Source organism: Cryptomeria japonica, chromosome 8, assembly GCF_030272615.1.
Source record: "Cryptomeria japonica chromosome 8, Sugi_1.0, whole genome shotgun sequence".
Taxonomy (NCBI): Eukaryota; Viridiplantae; Streptophyta; class Pinopsida; order Cupressales; family Cupressaceae; genus Cryptomeria; species Cryptomeria japonica.
The window spans coordinates 698194865-698215076 of record NC_081412.1 but is presented as its reverse complement, the minus strand read 5'-3'; positions in this window follow the sequence as shown (position 1 = coordinate 698215076).

Here is a 20212-nt window from a genome sequence, read left to right as displayed (position 1 = left end):
CAAAAGAGATCTCAATGCTTTGCATCGTCCTCAAGTAGACAACACTAAGGACAACAAATAGAAGAATGAGAATAACACATAGAAGAAGTAACAAAAGAGATCAAGAGAGGAGGAGAGAGTCTGCTATGCTAATGAAACTAGTCTAGCACGTCATCTACCCCCCGATCTTGCTGAGCAGTATTTCGGGAAGGTAGGAAACACGCTAGAGGAGGAACATCCAACACAGTAGATGGAGCTATCACAAGATCCAAACAAGGGCTATGTTCATGTCCCAAGCCACGTTGTTCTTGTCTAGGAGCTAGGATAAGTGCTTTAGAAAATTCGTTAGATAAATGGTTATCAACATCAACATATTCATATTCACTATCAGAATGAACAGGTGTAACATTTTCATCATGCATAACATTTTCATCATGAATAAAATTTTCATCATGAATAACATTTTCATCTATATCATCATCAAGATTTATAAAAATAGGATCTTTAACTCGCACAGGATCAAGACCATCATGCACCTTATGTTTAGGAGATTTTGGCTCAATTTTCGGCTGAGGAGAAAATGGAATAATACTAGCTGAAGGTGTTTTTGGGGATTGCAAAGTTTGAGAAGCAACTGCCTAAGCTCTAAGATGATGCTTTCGTCGGCGTTCACGTGCAGAACGATTTCATCTAGTCTTAGTAGGAAGTTGAGAAGATTGAGGAGGAGGAATGTTCTCATCCTTATCACTTGGGTGTTTAGGTTGTGGTCTCTTAGGTTGAGCAATAGGAGAAGAGGAAGGTCTCTTCTCTCCATAAGAGGAAGGAGGAGGAACTGCTCCATATAAGGGAGGAATATTTGGTTTAGGAAGGAGACCAAGCCCATCATGACGAGGAGGTATAGGTCTACTTTTAGGAAGTTTATTAGTCATAGGCATAGTCACATTCATAGGGATGGGTTCAGAATCTTCTTGAGGAAAGACATTAGTTTTATCTTTCAAAGGAAGAACTTCCTTCTCAAGAATGATAGGAATATCAAGTTTGGGTGTTCTAGGTTCACTTAGAGATAAGATCATATCTTTTTTCCACTTTTGATAAGTTTTGAAAAGATGATAACTCCGCGGTGGAAGAAATTGAAATTGTTTAGGCCAAAAATAATCAATAGGAATGCTAGAAGTTCTTTCAGTTGGTTTAAAGAGAATATGATTGACAGTAACAACTTCACCATTATGGGGAAATTTCAAACACTTTTGAATAGGAGAAGCAATAGCTTTCATGGAAGATAGCCAAGGATAGCCTAGCTTCACACGAAATTGTTCAGACGATGGAATAATAGCAAAGTCCACATCAAGGGATTTGTTATGGACCTCAATAGGTAATGTAATAGAACCAATTGCAGGAGAAGAAAATGCATCAAATAGTTTCACAACCACATTTGTTTCATCATAGATCACTTGATTTAATTGCAAAGTAAAAAGAAATTCTTCAGTAATGACATTAACCATACAAGAAGGATCAATAAGCACTCCACGACAAGGTGTATTCTTGACTTTTGCAACTATATATAAAGGACCATCAGGTGCCCTGATAGTTTCACTGGAATCAAATGTGATGGAAGGTTCTTTAGGGATTTTCTACTGCTCCACAAAGTTAATCACATTCGGAGTCATAGACACGAGATCATCAGGTGAGACAGAGGAGTCAGTAGTATCAATCGCATTAGAGGTATGAGAAGGTAATGGATCAGTAAAAATCTTAAGATTTTGGTTAGGAGGAGCTACAGATGTGTTGCCTTTATCATTCACACCAAAAATAGAGATAGTATTATTATCAATCAAATCTTGAATTTTACCCTTTAAAGCAAAACATTTTTCAGTATCATGCCCAGGATGACGATGAAATTGACAAAAAGATTTGTTATCAAAATAGGGTGAATTAATCTTTGCAGGATCTATTTGCCTTATAGGAGGAAGAGTAAGCACATTTTGTTCCAATAACTTATTCATAATACTATGCAATGATTCATTCAAAGGAGTAAACTTTCTTTCTTTCTTGAAAAACTTAGAAATAGGAGGCACACCTGATGCTGCATTCACATTGTTGTTGATGATGTTTTCATTGAATTTAATTGACTCTCTGTTTGGTTTAAACTTCCCAAATGGTTGTTGACTACTATCACCCTTATCACTCGGAGCCATAGGATTTGCTTGTTCCATTTGACTCACAGCCAGTTGATAATTGTGAAGAGTTGCACACAACTGTTGGAAAGAAGTAAACTCAGAAAATAGAATTTTTTCTCTGATATCTTTTTGTAAATTAGAAATAAAGATTCTTTGAATATCATTGTCAGGTACTGGAAAAGAAATTTGAGCATACAAATGCTTATATCTACCAATGAAATCAGTCACTCTTTCTTTAACACCTTGTTTACAATGCATTAAATCAATCAAAGTAACTTTAGGACTTATATTGTTTTGAAATTGTTGAATAAAAGCATTTGCAAGTTGTTCAAAAGAAGAAATAGAATAAGAAGGCAACGAGCAATACCATTTTAGGGCTTTATCTCTTAATGTTCTAGTAAACAGTTTTGCAAGCAACCTTTGGTCATAAGCAAAATCGGTACATATTGTTTGAAATGTCTTAACATGTGTTAGAGGATCACCCTTACCATTATAAAGCTCTAAATGCAGAATTTCAACATGTTTAGGGGGAATAGCTCGAACAATGTCAAGAGAAAGTGGGCTCGCAACATCAAATGTGGGCACACTAAACTTAGATTGATTCATAGAGGCAATTTGTTGCTGTAAAGAAGAGACAGTTTGTGCAAGATTGTTAATGGTCGCTTCAGTCGAAGAGTTCATATTAGACGTGTTAGATTGTGATGGAGGTATTATGTTATTGAAAGAAGGTATTGATTGAGAGTAAGGTGGTGGGACACTATGATAGTTAGTCATAGGAGATGATTGGAAAGGAGGAACACTACAAGGAGGAATGGAATGGCTAAATGAATTGCCCCCCTGCGTCATGTTCATTTGTGGAGATATAATAGGAACACTCATTGAAGGAATGAATGAAGAAGTTGGATTGATTGAAGAGGAAGGATTGCCCCCATGACTGGTGATCATAGGGGGAATGTCTTGTATTGAAGTAGTCATTATGTTTGATGTAAAAGTAGGTATACTAGCAATAGAAGTTGTCAAAGGAATAGAATGATTAACTTGAGTAGGAGGTTGTGTATAACCTAAAGTTTCGGCACAACTCTTCATAGGCATTACATTCAAATCCAAAATGTGTGCAATACCACGCAAAATATCAATTCCATTCTTATCACTTTGAACCATACGTTTTAGACCCTCAATTAAGGGAAGAGCTTGACTATCGGGGTATTCTTGAGACATCCATTGTCGAAAATCATCAAATTGGTTATCCAATTTCAAAAGTTGTTCTACAGAAACCTCATGGAGAGCTTCTTCATCATTAAGAGGATTAGAGGAATTACCCGTGTCCTCGTTAAATAGGCCATTCAAATTAGGTTCCATCTCCTCAGTAATTAAACCTTGGAAAGACTTAATTCTAAGGCTTCGTCTAACGGGAATAGTGTAAGTAGGACTTATTGTTGTAAAACTCATGCACTAAAGAGAGAGAGAAGATTTTGAATTTTATAGGTAGCGAATTTCAATAAAATCAGCCAATCTCCTAGATTTAAGCTGTTAAATACAATCAGGACAATCTCCTGAAATTTCGGAAAAAATGTCCGGACCGTGGCGAACGGAGTGCACACGGTCCTGGCAACTTTTTTCAAAGTTTTCAGGGATGAAAGTTATGATGATTTTAAAGCTAATCTGAAAAAATTGAGTGATTTTACGATCTGTAGATAGACCAAATTAAAGTTGCAATCTCAAAATTGAACCCTACCAAGATTGTTGAAAAATGTAAAATTTGAATTTTGAAAAAGAGAGGGAAACTGAAATTTCGAATTTTATGATTTTAGAGGGAATACTAAAAGCAATGCAAGTTTTAAAATTTAAAAGTTGACTCAATTTCATGCAAAATTCATATTTGAAAGCGGAAATCAGAGTTGTTGCAATTAAACACTTAATTTCAAAAGTCACAAATTGTAAAAATTTGAACAAAGCATTGAAATTTCGAATGAATGCCAACACACTTTTCAGATTTAGGACAGTAAGAAACACAATTTTAACAAAAATTTCAATTTCAACAATTTTTGAATGATTATAAGCCTTTATCCAAGCAATCACTAGACCAACTTTGACTTTAATTTTGAAAGTGTTAAAATTGATAAAATCAGCCAAGATTCTGGATTTTAGCAGAAAAATACAGTAAGATCTAGCTCCCGAAATTTTGGAAAAAATGTCAAGGACGATGGCGATCGGGGTGCACACGGTCCTCGCAACTTTTTTCCAAATTTTCAGGGATGAGAGATATTGTGATTTTGTTGCGGAATCCAAAGTTACAGCTGATTTGGAGGTGTTTTGATCAGTGAAATTATCAGTCAAATGTTGAATCAAGAGGGTTTTAAAAATTAGGGTTTTGACACTTAACCACTTAATTTTCAAAATTAGAGCACAAATATGAATTGACAATTTGCAATAGAAGGGTAGATCTGAAACAAGCATTAACAATTAAACATTCCACAAGTTTAATTACTAAAAAGAAAATTTAAGGGTTTTTATGCAATTAACCTCTAAAATTTGCAAAAGATCAAACATGGAAATGTAATTAAGGAAACAAAATTTTTAGATCTAACCATGAATAATCAGAATTAGGATGTTCATGTCGGGTTCACCAAAATGTAAAGCGGAAAAATCGAACCCTAGTTGTTCTCCCCTCCCCAACTCCAAGGAGAGAGAAGGGAGGTCACTAGGGTTGATGGTTTTCACTTAGGAGAGGCTTTACATTCAAAAGATGGGTTGAAACCCACAAGATCCAATCCCACACAATGCAGGATTGGATTCTAAATGAGTTTCAAGGGTTAAGACATCAAGGATACCCTCTTTTGTAAAGAATATAGATAGAATGATTGAACTAGGAATGCATGTAAAGTAGGAAAGATTCATTTATAAACAGAGATAGGGATATGGGATGAAGCTGCGGACCTGGAATTAGCAGTAAAATGTTGAGACGGTGCTGTTCTGCAAATTTGAGCGAAAGTTGACGGGACGATGGCGCCCGACGTGCACACGGTCCTCCGAAAAATCCGCGAAACGAAGGGGGATCTGTTCGCCTCTGCACAAGGATTCCAGATCTTTAATTATAGCTGCGTACCTGCAACCTACACACAGGAAAGAGAGGACGATTAGGAGGTTAGGGATGAGGGGTTTGCCTTTAGGTCAAACCCCAGTTTTGGAATTAACCAAGAAATGAGAATGCTGTAAATGTAAATGTTTGTAATGTAAACGAGTACTGATACCTTGTTGTAAGAATGTTTGTATTCTTACATGCGAAGGTGTAATGTATGTAGTATGTTTTATGTTGTATGTGATCTCCTCTTCAATGGTTGAATCCTTGTCTTGAATGCAACACTTAGCCTTGAATGGAGACTTAGAATACTCAATTGCTTGAAGGAATGCTTGAATGTTTGAATGTTAGAATATCGCTTCCACGTCTTGCTCTTGCTTATTTCCTTCCTCCCTTTCTAGGAGAGGAAAAGTAGTTTATATACTTGTCAATTAGGGTTGATAGACTGATTTTTCTGACCTTAGGCCGACCAGGAAACATTATTTCCCGAATTGCAAACTTAAAGACCCGATGCCCAAAAGGAGACCGGGCCCAAAATAGGGCCAAGGACCAGGGCGCTGGGCGCCATGGTCCTGGGGGACCAGGGCGCTGGGAACCCTAGTCCTGAAGGACCAGGGCGCTGGGCGCCATGGTCCCACCTCCCGGGACAGCAGGGTGCAAGGAGGGATCAGGCCAGGGTGCAGAAAAATGCAGTTTTTGGTGTTGTAAACAGGTTTCGGGGTCTCCATTCAGGTTCAACATTGCACCGCCCTCGTGAAGACCCAAATGCAGTCAAAATTGCAAGTGTCGCAATTTTAGGATGCTACACTTTCGTTATGACAAAAGGACCTAACCAGTTAAGTTTGAATTTTCTTGGTTTTTCATGTTCAACAAGGTTTCTTTGATTTTCTTTAAGAACAATATCTCCTATTTCGAAGCAATGTGGGTTGAATCGTTTGTTGTAGCTTCTTCTCATTCTATTTTGGTAGCCTTGTAAATGGTTTAGAGTGCTTTGTCATTTTTCATCTAGAAATTCTAATTCTTGCAAACGTGCTACTCTATAGTTTTCTTCTGAGATAATGTTTTTTAGAGAGACTCTTAGGGATGGTAATTCTACTTTGATAGGTAAAATGGCTTCTGCTCCATAAACCAGAGAGAATGGTGTTGTACCAATTGTCATACGTATACTAGTTCGATAAGCCCATAGAATGGGGTTGAGTTGGAGATGCCAATCTCGTCCACTATCATTGACAATTTGCTTAAAAATTTTCAAAATAGTTTTGTTTGTTGCCTCAACTTGACCATTTCTTTGGGGATAATAGGGTGTTGCAAAATGTTGCTGGATTTTAAATTGTTCACAAAGATCACTCTCTTCTTGATTTTTAAAGGGTTGTCCATTATATGTCACAATGCACATGGGTACCCCATACCTACAAATGATATAATTCAGGATGAATTTCGCTATTTGTTTTCCTATTGTGAAAGTCATTGGGATTGCTTCAAACCATTTCATGAAATATTTTGTAGTTGTGAGAATGAATTTATGTCTGTTGGAGGAGGTAGGATTTATTTTTCCCACAAGATCTAATCCCCATTGTGAAAATGACCATGGTGATGTTATTGGCTGAAGATCTTGAGTAGGTGCATGAATAAGGTTCCCATGTATTTGGCATTTCTTGCATCTTTGAACATACTTGTAAGCATCTTTTTCCATTGTAGGCCAATAGTAACCTATTCGTAACAATGTTTTTGCTAGAGTAGGTCCAAAAGATTGTGCACCACATATTCCATCATGAACTTCTTTTAATGTGATTTGTGCTTCCTAAATATCAAGGCATCTGAGTAAGGTGTTGTCTACACTTTTTTTGTATAGAGTATCAACAATAATTGCATGTTTTGATGTTTGTCAGATGAGTGCTTTCCTTTGATTCCATGAAAGATCAGGAGGTATATATTGATCATGCAAGTATGTGTATATATCTTTGTACCATGGAGACTCAGGTCCTACTATCATACATGCATATTCAGTAGATGGTATTTCATAAGCTGGGACAATGAGTTGTTCCAATTGAAATTCAAATTGAGTTCCATTGTTTGGCATATCCAAGAGAGATCCTACTATTTCAATTGCATCTGCTTCCCTATTTTGCACTCTTGGAATCTGTTCAAATGTGACCTTGGTGAAGTGTTGCTTGTATTCTTCTACCAATTCTTTGTATGGTTGTAACTTATCATATTTTGTATTGTAATAACCATTTACTTGATTAATGATGAGTTGTGAGTCTCCAAAGACCTATAGATCTTTGATCTTCCATTGTAGTGCAATGCGTAGTCCTACCATCAGGGCTTCGTATTCAACAATGTTATTGGTACAAGGAAAGATAATCCTGAATGATTTGGGAATTGAATCTCCTTGAGGAGTTATGAACAAAATTCTGGCTCCTGCTCCATGATTTGTATGTGAACCATCAAAGAATAATTTCCATTGCATCTGTATTGATAGTGTAAATACTGATTCATTTGGAAAATATATTACCATTGGATAATTGTCTTGTAAAGGTGCTTCTGCAAGTTGGTATGCTATGATTGTCCTTTTATAGCCTTTATATTGACGTATTCAATGTTGAATTTACTGAGTATCGTGACCCATTTTGCAAGTCTTCTAGTTAGTACTGCTCTATTCATCAGGTATTTGAGTGGATCAAATTGTGCAACAAGCTGTACTTTATGGCTCAACATATAATGTATCAGTTTTTCTGATGCAAAGAATACTGCAAGATATGCTCTTTATATTTGTGTGTAGTTGAGCTCATACCTAATGAGTGTTCTACTGATGTAGTAGAAAACTCTCTCTTTTCCTCATTCATCTTGTTGTGCTAGGAGAGTGCCTAAAGAAGAATTTATTGCAGCTATATATAGGAGTAATGGTTTCTGATGTATAGGTGGAACCAATATTGGAGTGGACAATAGGTATTCTTTTAGTTTTTTGACTGCCTCCTAGCATTTTTGTGTCCATTTAAATGTAACACCTTTCTTTAGAAGATGTTGAAATGGTTGGCACTTTTCTGCCAATTGGGCTATGAAGCGCCTTATGTATTTTAATCTCCCTTGTAGACTTCTATGTTGTTTGAGTGTAGCAGGTGATGGCATGTCTAAAATAGATTTCACTTTCTCTGGATCTATCTCAATTCCATAATTGGATACAATGAAGCCAAGAGTTTACCAGAGGTTACCCCGAAGACACATTTTTTTGGATTTAGTCTTACATTGTATTGCTCAAGTCTATCAAAGATCTTAGCCAATATGTTTAAGTGACTATCCCTTGTTTTGGATTTTGCTAGAAAGTCGTCTACATATTCTTCCATGATTGTGTGTATCCTATCATGAAATAAGGTGGTCATTGCTCTTTGAAAAGTGGCACCTACATTGTTAAGGTCGAATGACATCACATTCCAGCAATAGGTTCCCCATGGACAAGTGAATGATGTCTTCGATTGGTCTTTTGGCTCAATTTTGATTTGATTATAACCAAAAAACCCATCCATGAGTGATAGCATTTCATTTCCAGCTGTTAAGTCTACTATGATGTCTATATTAGGGAGTGGAAAGTCATCTTTGGGACAAGCCTTGTTAAGATCTTTGAAGTTGGTGCAAATCCTGATACCTCAAATATGCTTGGATATCAATACTAGATTTGAAATCCATTCATTATAGTCTATAGGTCTAATGAAACCCACATCTAATAATTTTTGTAACTCAATTTTGACTAACAAGGCTATGTGAGGGTGCATTTTCCTGAGCTTTTGTTTGTATGGTTTTACCCTTGGAAGTAAAGGCAAGTGATGTAAAACCAATTCTGGGTCTAATCCAGGCATATCTTCATAAGACCATGCAAAATTGATGTGTCTTTGCTTAAAGAATTTGATAAATTTCTCTTTTTCGATTAGATCAAGGGATTTTGCCAGGTGAATATTACAAACCTTCTCAACATCGCTGATGTTGATTTCCTCAGTTTCTTCTAGCAATAATGTTGACCGTTCTTTATCAATAGGTAGGGCATCTATTATGTGTTCAAATTTATTATCACTGTCATTATTAAGAGAGGAGCTTGCTTCTCCAAAATATGCAGTTCTGTCTAGATCTACTGCATAACCAGCTTTGTGATCATTATAAGGGAATCCATCCCTTACACCCAAGAATTCTTCTATGGCTTCATCAATTTGAAACAAATCTAATTGTGGCTTTTTCTTGCCCTCAGTCAATCAAACATGGGTGCATAAGGAGTGAGTCTTTGTTTCCTATTGTCTTAGAGGATCCTGATATCATGCATACCTGGTTATAATATGTTGTTTCTTCATCATAAACTAGCGGTGGTTTGTCTTCATTGTCAGATGGAAATTCATAGTCATGAGAATCTATGATGCTTTCCATGTACATTTCACTTTCTAATTCTGTGTCGCTTAGCTAATCTTGTTTTGGTAACTGAGTTTGTTGTAAATGAGTAGACCTCCTTTGTATTGTGGTTACCCTTCTTAAGCCTGGTATTAGTCTTTGCAATCTTTCTTCATCTGATTCAAATGGAGGAGCTGAAGTCATTTCTCTTGGCAAAAGTATTGATAGTAACCAAGGATTTGGTTCATCTGTTGGTGTTAAGCTTGTATTTGTTACCATGTTTTCTTGTGTAGATGATTCATGTACTGTACTACTAGATGTCTCTATGCTAGGCTCTTGCAGAAGTTGCCTCATGTCTTCACCATCTGGTTCCATGATAGGAGATTTTGGTGGTCTCTTTATTTTTTGAGGTGGAGAGAAATAAATCTTTGTTGATGACTGATTTTGAGGTATGAATTTTGAGGGTAACCTTGGCTTGTTCAGTATATCCAATGTATGTTGTCTAGATTCTGTTATTTGTGGCACATATTTATATCCCAAACCTTGATTCTTTGGGTTTTCATGTGGTAAAATAGGTTCTAATATTCCTTGCTTTTGTAGTCCTAATCCTGTAGTGCCATCATATCCATGTTTTTGTAACATCTTGACGTCGTTTCCATATTGATGTAGAGGTATCCTAGGTAATACCATGTCCACCTCCTCTTTGTATATCCAGTGATTGATATCTTCATTTGGAGATTCTTCTTGTAGGTCTCCCCATCTAATGAAAGAACAAGAATCTGAATATTTTACTATTTGTTTTCCTTTATCTTGCTTCATTGTTGTGCTCTGAGGCTTCCCAAAGGATCTGGGAGAAAATGATGATTGTTTGTCGTCTGATGTGCTTGAAATAGAATATTCTCCACAACCAACTTCTCTAATATGCAAAGAAGATGTGGTTGGTGTATTTTTCTCCATTTCTTTGATTGATAATGATTTCATTTGTAAGTGAATATGAGCTTCCTGATTGTTTGGTACTTGATTGTCTGAGCTTTCCCTTAAATGATTACAGTATTGAAAAGGGCTTGGGTCACCATGGACAGTGATCTCTATACCATTGTATGAGACTTTACACATTGGTGAAAAGTTGATGGTACTGCTTGCATTGTATGTATCCATGGGCGACCTAACAACATATTGTACCCCAATTCTCTGTCTAGGACTTTAAAGGTGATATTTGTTGTACCTAGTCCCACGTGTACTGGTAAAGTCACCATACCTTTAAAAGGGTGTTCCTCATCATCATAGGCTTTTATATTGATTCTCTTAGTAGAGTCAATATAATGTTCAAAATATCCCAAATCTTTGATCAAATGTAGAGCGCATATGTTGAGGCCAGTGCCACCATCTATAAGTACTCTTCGAACCTTTTTTCGATCAATGAAAGATACTAAGTGCAACGGATCATTATGCATGAGTCAGTTTGTAGGGACATCCTGTTCAGTGAATGTGACCTTTGAAGCTACCAAGTTTCACACCATTGATTGAAATGTGTTCTCATCAATATCTCTAGCAACAACCGAATCTTGTAAGGCTTTATCCAGGATTGCTTTATGGGCTAGTGATATGTGCAATAACTCAAATAGTGAAATTTGGGCTGGAGTTCGCTTCAACTGATCCACCATATTATAGTTGCTAGTTATTGAAGGCTGGTTCAAAGGTACTCCTTGTAATGTGAATTTTGTTCTTCTAGTAATGACAATACAATCTCTATTTTTAGGATTCACTGTGATTGTAGCTACCATTTCATGTTCTTCACTTAGTGTCTTAATGGCATAGTCAATTGCTACATTGGTATAATTGGCAGTATTATTTTCTGCATTAGAACTGGAAGCCTTTCCTTTGTCATGTTTGACAAAAAGATCTTTCAAAATGGTATGATCTATATTTGGTGCTTTATTATCCACAGTGATGTCACCTTGATGTATGAGATCTTGGATGAGGTTCTTCAATTTGTAGAAACTTGCTGTCTTGTGACCCTTATTACGGTGATATTCGTAGATTTGATTGTCATTCCACCAAGAAGGTTTAAATGGACCTGGTTCATATGGCCTAGCTTCCAGTAAAGTAATGGCATTTCTCTGTATCAACTTCTTCAGTATTGATTCAATAGGTTCTCCGAGGGGTGTGAAGTTCCTTCTAGGCGTGCCTATCCTTGGAGGCCTTGGATTATTTGACTATAGTGCATTGGTGTTATTTGTCTGAGGCTAGTTCTTATTGGTTGGTCCTTGTAGAGATATTTCTGGTTGAGTTCTGTTCATAATACGTGCGTCAACAACTCCGTCATTTGTGACATTTTTGTTTCTCGACCAAAATTTTGGTCTTTCATTGTTTGTGTTGGTGGTTGGTCCACTATCCTTGTGGTGTTTCAATATCCCTTGTTCTAATAGGCCTTTCTCACATTTGATGCCTTTTTCTATTATGTTTTTGAAATTATCTAGGCATTACATTTGTAATGGATATTTAATCGGAGGCACAAGATTTTCATTAAAGATGTCTACTTGATCCGCTTCAGGGATGTGATTAAGACATCTATGATATAGGCCTCTCCATCTTTGTAAGAATGTGGTGAAAGTCTCTCCTTCTTTTTATTTTATTGCACACAAATCCATTAATGTGATTGGATTATCTATGTTGAAGGCAAAGTTGGATATAAATAATTCAGCCAATTCTCCCCATGAAGTAATTTTTGGCGGAAGGTGAGAAAACCATTCTAATGCGGTCCCTCCTAGGAACTTTGAAAATAATCTCATCAAGTATGTATCATTGTGAGATACTTCAATGCATGTTGTGAAGAATTCTCTTATATGATCTTGAGGATCTTCTTTCCCTCTATATTTGTCAAATTTTGGAGTTCTGAAGTGTGGGGGAAAAGGTGGCATGTATAATTTTCTGTCAAAAGGATACAGACAAAGATCTTCCATGGTATAGCTCTTTTTATCATTCCTTGCTTGTATACTAACCATTTTCTTTTGAAGGTTCTCTATTTGTTGAGTCAGAAGTTCTATTTAGGTTATTGGTGTGTTGACCTAATGAATGTTCCCTACAAAAGGAATAGTATTTGAGTACCTTTGAGCTTGTTGAAATGTAGATAAACCAGGTAATTGTGTCCATAAGTTCCAGAAGGTGGTGTGAAGTATGCAAATTGCGGAGTAGAATTTGGTTGAGCCAAGCTTGTTGTCCTCAGATTCACATTCTAACTATTGTAGGTGGAACCAACTGAAACTGTTGGTTGAGTTATATTTGCCAAGGTAGTGGTGTGAGGTATTGGAGCTTGCAACGTCATATTTGGCATTGTCCATGTTGTAAGAATGGCACTTGGTGGTGCCACTGTCGACTATATTGAGGTTGTAGCCATATTTGCATTTTGAGATATACCTTGTGTTGTTGTAGCAATTGTTGCTTGTGTCTATGTTGTAACGGGTATTTGAGGTATACTCTGGTTTAATGTCACACCTTGTGGCAATATTGTTGAAATATCTACCCCTGGAGGTAACTTGGCCCCATTTTGTACTAAGAGAGTGAGATATCTATCTCTGTTACTATTAATGAGAGCATTGAGAATCATTAATGTTGCGGGATCTTGTTGGGCTGCTTCAAGCTCTTCCTTTGTCAAATTATGTTGTATTTCATCAATGGAAGGCATCTTGTTCAGGTTTGTTGACATTGTTGAGGGTGTGTAGCCCCGTGTTTGTTGTTGTGTGGATAGATGCATATTCCATGTTGGGTTGACCAGAGGGTCGTTGTTAGGATCCATTTGATTTTTTGCCTTTTGAGTACACGTTAACGGCATGAATATTGCTTCAAAGTGATCTTGACTCTATAAGATGTGTATGAAAGACTCTGTTAAATGCAACTAAATATGCTTCTATGACTTCCTAAAATGCAGACAACGTGATTTATGAATGATGACTTGTTATCTAGGATTCTGAAATTCGAACACAAGTTTTTCAGCGTATTGTCGGAAAGCTTCAAACTCTGCCTCTTCTTTAATTCAGTTTTTCGAGGCCTATGTCTATCTGTACTAATTTTCAAACTTCTTCATCTATGACAACCTGGACAATATCATATTGGTTTTGATCAATTATCAATTCTTCAGCAAGGATATTTAAGCCATCATTTATTTCTAACTGAACGTTGTTTGCCCCAAGATTGGGTTGTTCAAATGGGAATTGATCATTTCCTTTTAGACCTATGCATTGAAGACTACAATGCAAACAATGTAGACTCTAGAAATGAATGAATGATACCTAAAATGATTGTCTCTTATAACACGGTTTGAGGAATGTTGCTATGGTTTTCTCTACCAATTGTCTAATGGCTTCTTTCTGAGCTTCTCTTTATATCTTTTTCCTTAGTTTTTCATCGAGACGAACAAAATTTCAGATTTTATCATCTATGATGGCCTCAACTGTATCATATTGGGCACAATTGACTCTTACTTCCCAAGCGAGGTTGTCTAAGCCATCAATTATTTGTAGTTGGTCATTGTTTGGCCCAATATTTGGTTGTTCGAATGAGAATTCTCCATCTCCTCTAATACCCATGGACTTTGGTATGATTCCTATAATATGATGCAACACTAACCTTAAGAAAATTTGGTGGAATGACTTGTGTGCAGACTTTACGTGATGATTCTAATGGAACCTCTACATGAATTTAATATCTAGGACCTATGATCACTTGAAACTAACATGTTCATCATCTTTGAATTTGTGCAAAAAGGTTTGGTTTTGACGTTGTTGAAATTTGTCTTTGTTGAAGTTTTGACTTGGTTTGATTTGTATCTTCCAATGTTTTGAATTTGTTGAAGTATAGCAAAGGACACAACAATCACATCAAAAATAATAAAACCATGAATATAGTAATTGTTTAGGAAAGTTTTTCAGATTTTCATGAATGTTGGAATCTTTTTCAAGACCCCATTTTGTTTGCATTGTATTTGGGCAATTCAATATCACATCAAGTAGACTCTCCTAATGTCAAAAGGTCACAAGTATTAGCACAACCCACATTTTGATACCTCATCAGCTCAAATATCCCCGTAACACCCTAGGGTGCGCCCATTTTTTTGCCTTTTTTTGGAAATTAGATAAAATAAGATTGCTCCTCAATTGGTCTGTTATCCTAGGAGATATATGGTGAGTGTCTTGGGGGCAGATTCTTCCCCACCCTTGCACTATGATAAAACAAGTATCTGGTTACTGATTCAGCTTGGCTTCTAATTTCTATGGTGTTTAGACAGGGTTCTGTTCGAGTGGTCACAATCAACAGTGTTTTACACTTCATTGAGGGAGGTCTCCCAGTCTGTAGAGGTTATGCTCTATAGATTTTAATGCACCCCATAGGCACTGAGGGAGGCATAATGCCATTGTGAAAGCATGTAACACTCGTCGCACATGATTTTCATCACATACAAATTTGATTATAGTGGCTTGGATTACTTGGCTTTAGCCATTGACCACTTAGGTCATTTCCCTCTCACCGGTCTTAATGGTGCCCTAAGGGCAACTTGGGAGGGCAGGTCTTCTAAAGGATTTAATTGCAAAAATAGAGGAAAGAGTGAAGGAAGAGAGTCTGGTTTTCTGATCACCCATTGAAGGGGAGAGCATAATACCTATCCCTTCAAAGACACATAATTTTTTTTCCTTTTTATCTCTTCATTGCAATGATTTTCTATTCTAAGTGGAGATGTTGCTCCACACAGACATGTTGTTCATTTTAACTAGCATAGCAATGATGAAAGTTGTTTTGTTCTTTTTTTAAAGCAACAAAAGGAAATATTTCTACTCTAACCCTGCAGAAAAGATAACGTTAGTCAACACATGGTGGGCTATCCAGCCTAATTTTCCAGCTACAGAGTTTTGTCTTTTCATAGACAGAAAGATATCCTGGTAAAAACTATAATTGCAACAGAACAAAAAATAAAAAATTGAATCTATCAAATGCGACTAAACTACTAATCAAATGCGAAATGATTAATCATCAATTGCGAATTACTATGTAAGCAATTGCGACATGATGACTGATCAATTGCGATATGATATGATAGCAATTGCGACTTCTTTTTCTTTTCTTTTTTTGATTTTTCAAACTTTTAACAGAAAAACAAAAGAAAAAGACAGAAGATAGAAGGGTTATTCTGCAATTATATTGTCCCACACTACGCGAGCTATCACATCAATTTCATCAAAGAATTTGTACTTGGTTAAAAAATGGTGGATGGTTCTATGATACTGCGCAATCTCCTCTTTTTCTTCAATCTCACGGAGCTCCCTTTCAGCCTTTAAAAGCCTTTGATAAGCCTTTTGTTGTCTCCTATTGTGCTTTGCCTTCCTTGCACTTGAAATTCAGAATCTCACCTTCCCTGCCATTAGATTAGATACATTTTATATGCAGAAATCAATTTTTCCAAATGTAATAAAATTTTAGGGTTAGATGCGCAACACAAACTTATGCAAAAATGACACAAGAATTTTTTAATTTGCAATTTTTTAGAGCAATTGTGATATAATTAAGAAATTGTGACATCCTGTCTAATCAATTGCGATATGATGTTATGGCAATTGCAAATTTTTGCATATTCAATTGCGACATCCAACTTCCTGTGCATGTACGGATCTGCAAAATTTGTCAAAATAAAAAATAAAGGTCAGAGTGTTTCACAATGGGTTCACCATTGTTTCTATGCCTGAATGTCATGAATATATTAAGCTAATTAGAAAATAAGAACGAATCACCAGTTCTCAACTAATTAACAAACATCAAACATAATCAATAAAAATCAATACAAGAAATGAGAAATGTATTGAAATAGAAACTCCCTCATTCTGCATCTTTGCTTCCATTGTGCTTCTCCAATTTGAGTGATTGGTGGCTCTTAGGTATTGCACCAATTTCCTGCATACAAATACTTTGAAGACTCTGATTTTTGTGATTCTCTTATTCTAGATTGAAATGAGAAAAGAGGTTGAATTTATAGATTTTCAACACAAAGGAGGTTAGGATTTGAACTCAAGTGTTGATTGGGAGACAACTGATTTAGATTGACCAGTTAACAGAGTTGATTGATTTGTTAACCCATTTGATTGAGTAGTCAACTAGATTGATTGGAGAGTGAATTGGATAGACTAGGGAGATGACTGAATTGATGGATTAGAAGACTGAATTGATGGACTAGTCATAAAAAACTGATTTTGAGTAAAAAAGGATGATTGATGAGTTAACTGATTAGACAATTGATTTGATCAATCAGTTCTGATTTTAGCATGTGTTGTAGGAATTTGAAATTGAATTTAATTTTCATTTTCAATTTGGATTTGAATTTGGTCATTTGAATGCTAAAATGCACATGAAATTAATTGAAATTCAAATTTGGGGAAAATGTGAATTTGGTGATTTGGAATTAGATGAAATTAATTGAAATTCGAATTTGGGGAAATATGAAATGAAATTAGATGGAATTAATTGGAATTGTAATTTGGGGAATTGGAGGAATTTAATTAACTAATTTAAATAATTTAAATGAAATTATTTAAATCAATTAAATAATAAAGATTACTTAACTAAGGAAAAGATCATAATTAATTAAATAATTGATATTTAATTAATAATTGAGATATGGCTAATTGATTTAAATGATTTGAGAATAAAAATAGAATAATTAGAAGTGTTGAAGGGCGATGATTAGAAGAAATAGTTAATTTAATCAAATAATTAAAGAATTACTTAATTACATAGACGAATAATTAGTATAGAATTACTTTCATCTCTTTAGTATGGGTAGTAAGTTGTTTTATGCTAGATAGCCATACGATAGGGTGACTGTAGATTGATTTGATAGTGGATTCCCCCCCCACAAAGGCAATAAAAATCAAGTGGTTTGGACCCCACAAAGGTAATTAAGACCAAGTGGCTTGGCCCCCACAAAGGAAACAAGATAAAATAAAGATCATTAGATAAATAGATACTAAGATGCAAATGCAGATATACGAAAAATGTAGAGATATGATAGCCCCCCCTTAGAATGGTATGTGTGAAATATATGTCATTTTAAAGAGAAGAGATGTTGTGTCACGTCAACACAATGAGATGTTTTCATGAAATGCCACCCTACAACAAATGACACATAAAACCCACAACATGAACAAAAACACAAAGAGATAAGGGGATTCGATAGTTTGGCTTCAGAAGAACTTGCAATAGTAAAATTAAATAATGCATATGGTTGCATATGAGTTACTCATCATGGTCATAAAGTTACGGATCTAAAGAAGACACATGAATACAAAGATAAAATAAAATTTGGTTCAACATGGAAGAGAGCCTAAATTCCCCCAATGCCTTGCATAGTTTGCAAATGACAAAAATAAAGATACAACAAATAGAAGGAAGAAGATCAATAAATAAAAGAAGGTTTACGATAAATAATCCCCTATTTACAAGCACCTACAGAGTGAATTGGGCCCTTCAAGAGAGGACAAAACACATAAAGGCTGTCAACACCTCCTTTTTCCAAGTACCTACTGAGTAACTTGGGTCCTTCAGAGGGGCATAAAACAAATAAAGCAAGCATAGGGGAGCACAAACAGACACACTCTAATCGATGAAAAGGAGGGTACTGTCCTAGTAGTTAACTACCATTAGGTCATAGTCCTCCCAATCTTTGATCATATGTGGAGGGAGAACGGGAACCAAAGAGGGATGACTACGAGGGAAACACTAGGCATTTCACTAGGGGCAAGGGCTAGGGATGATGTAGCTTCCACATCATCATCCCAAAGCTCTTGAGAGGTGAGAGTCAACAATCATGTGAAAATCATAGATAATGCTGGGATATTCGCTAAAGAGTCAAACAAATACCCCTCAATAGAAGAGGTAGGTGAATTAGATTGAGGTAGTGAAAAAGGGGTTGGACTGCTGACCTCTTGAAGAGGGACATAATATTTTTTGGAGAAGGTGGACCCTTGTCAATACTGCAAACAAATGCAAATAATTAAATAGGCATTGAAATAGGCAAATAAATAGAAATAGAGGTTGCTAGAGCCAAACTCAGGAATGGGGCCTCACTCAAATTTTCAATTAGGTTTTTATAGAGGTGAAGGCCTCCGATCAATTGTAGCAGGTTTAAGTGCCCCCATAAAGCTTAGATGAAGAGGAGACTGTGAGGCAGGCGAGGTGGAAATTTTTCTCTAGACAGTGCTTGTGTATACAACATGTTGATGGGCTAGGAGAATAGAGGGACATTAGGCAAGGAAGTGATGAGAGGTGACTTTAAGGAGGAAGAGAATAAAACCTATACACTTTTGGGGTTAGGCTCATCAGTAGTCCCAAGAGCGAAAAAAAATAACACAAAAGATGGAGAAGGCATAGATGTAGTAGGAACACCAAGAGTGAGAGCATGCATAGAAACAACAGGAGCATGAACAAATATCGTCAAAGCATCCACAATCTTCAAAGAGGCCTTAGGCTCTTGGGCCATTGCCCATGTAGAACACTTAAGATCATGTATAAGATGGTTCTACTGTAAATAGGGACCAAGAAAAAAAGTTGAAGAAGGCTCAACAATTTCATGATCCATGGGAGAGGCCTGTGGAGTCGTTGATGAAAAAAGAGAAATCCCAATCAATGAAGTAGGGGGTGCTACTGAAATAAATCCTATAGGTACAATCATAGGCACCCTTCCTCATTTTGCTGAAGGGATAGTAAGAGAAATAGGGGGCACCCTCAAAGGCTGTGATTTAGGAGCCCAAGGTAACAGACGAGCTTGAGCTAAATGCCTACCCTTACTGTACCAGACAAGATGAGGTATATCATCTAGGATCCGAAGCTTGAAGGGTAGGTGGGCTACAAATGTCGACAACACAAGTGTCTTTCCTTTGCCCACACTAGGTGTAGTCATAGGAATAGAAGACACTACCAGAGGTTGTTTAATCCTAACAAAGTGAGGAGGTCTACCCTGAGGAACATGTCTATCCTTAGCCCCAAATGAAAAAGGGGTAGAAGATAACCCGTTGCAATACATAAGAAGAAAAGGAAGGAGTGGAAATTGGTGCAAGAGGAGATAGAGAAATGGCAGGCTGAACCAATGTAGAAGCCAACTCCTTTGTCTTATACTTATAATAAGATTTATATAAAAGGTATCCATGAGGAAGCATAGGCCCAACTAGAGAAAGCCAAAAATGATCCAACCAGAAGTCCCCACAAGTAATCAACAATCAAAATCCAGTACCCTAGACAAATTGCATTATGCCCTCGTGAGGAAATTTTAAGCATTTGTGAATAATTGAGTGGACTACTTCCATGGAGATTAGCTTGTTGGCCATTTGGAGGAATTGATTATGTGTTGCATTGATGTTTTATCATTGATGTCAACACTAGCTGCTTTGGTTGTTTTACCGGTATCCTTTTGGTCCTGGTAGGTTGTTTGGTTTCTGGTTGATTAGATCATGTTGATCCAGTATACTCTAGTATGTTTTGGCTTAGATCTGGTATTCATGCTACTTTGATTCATGTGTAGTCAGTTGGTTTTGATTTGGTGATTGGATGCTATCTTATATGCTGGTAA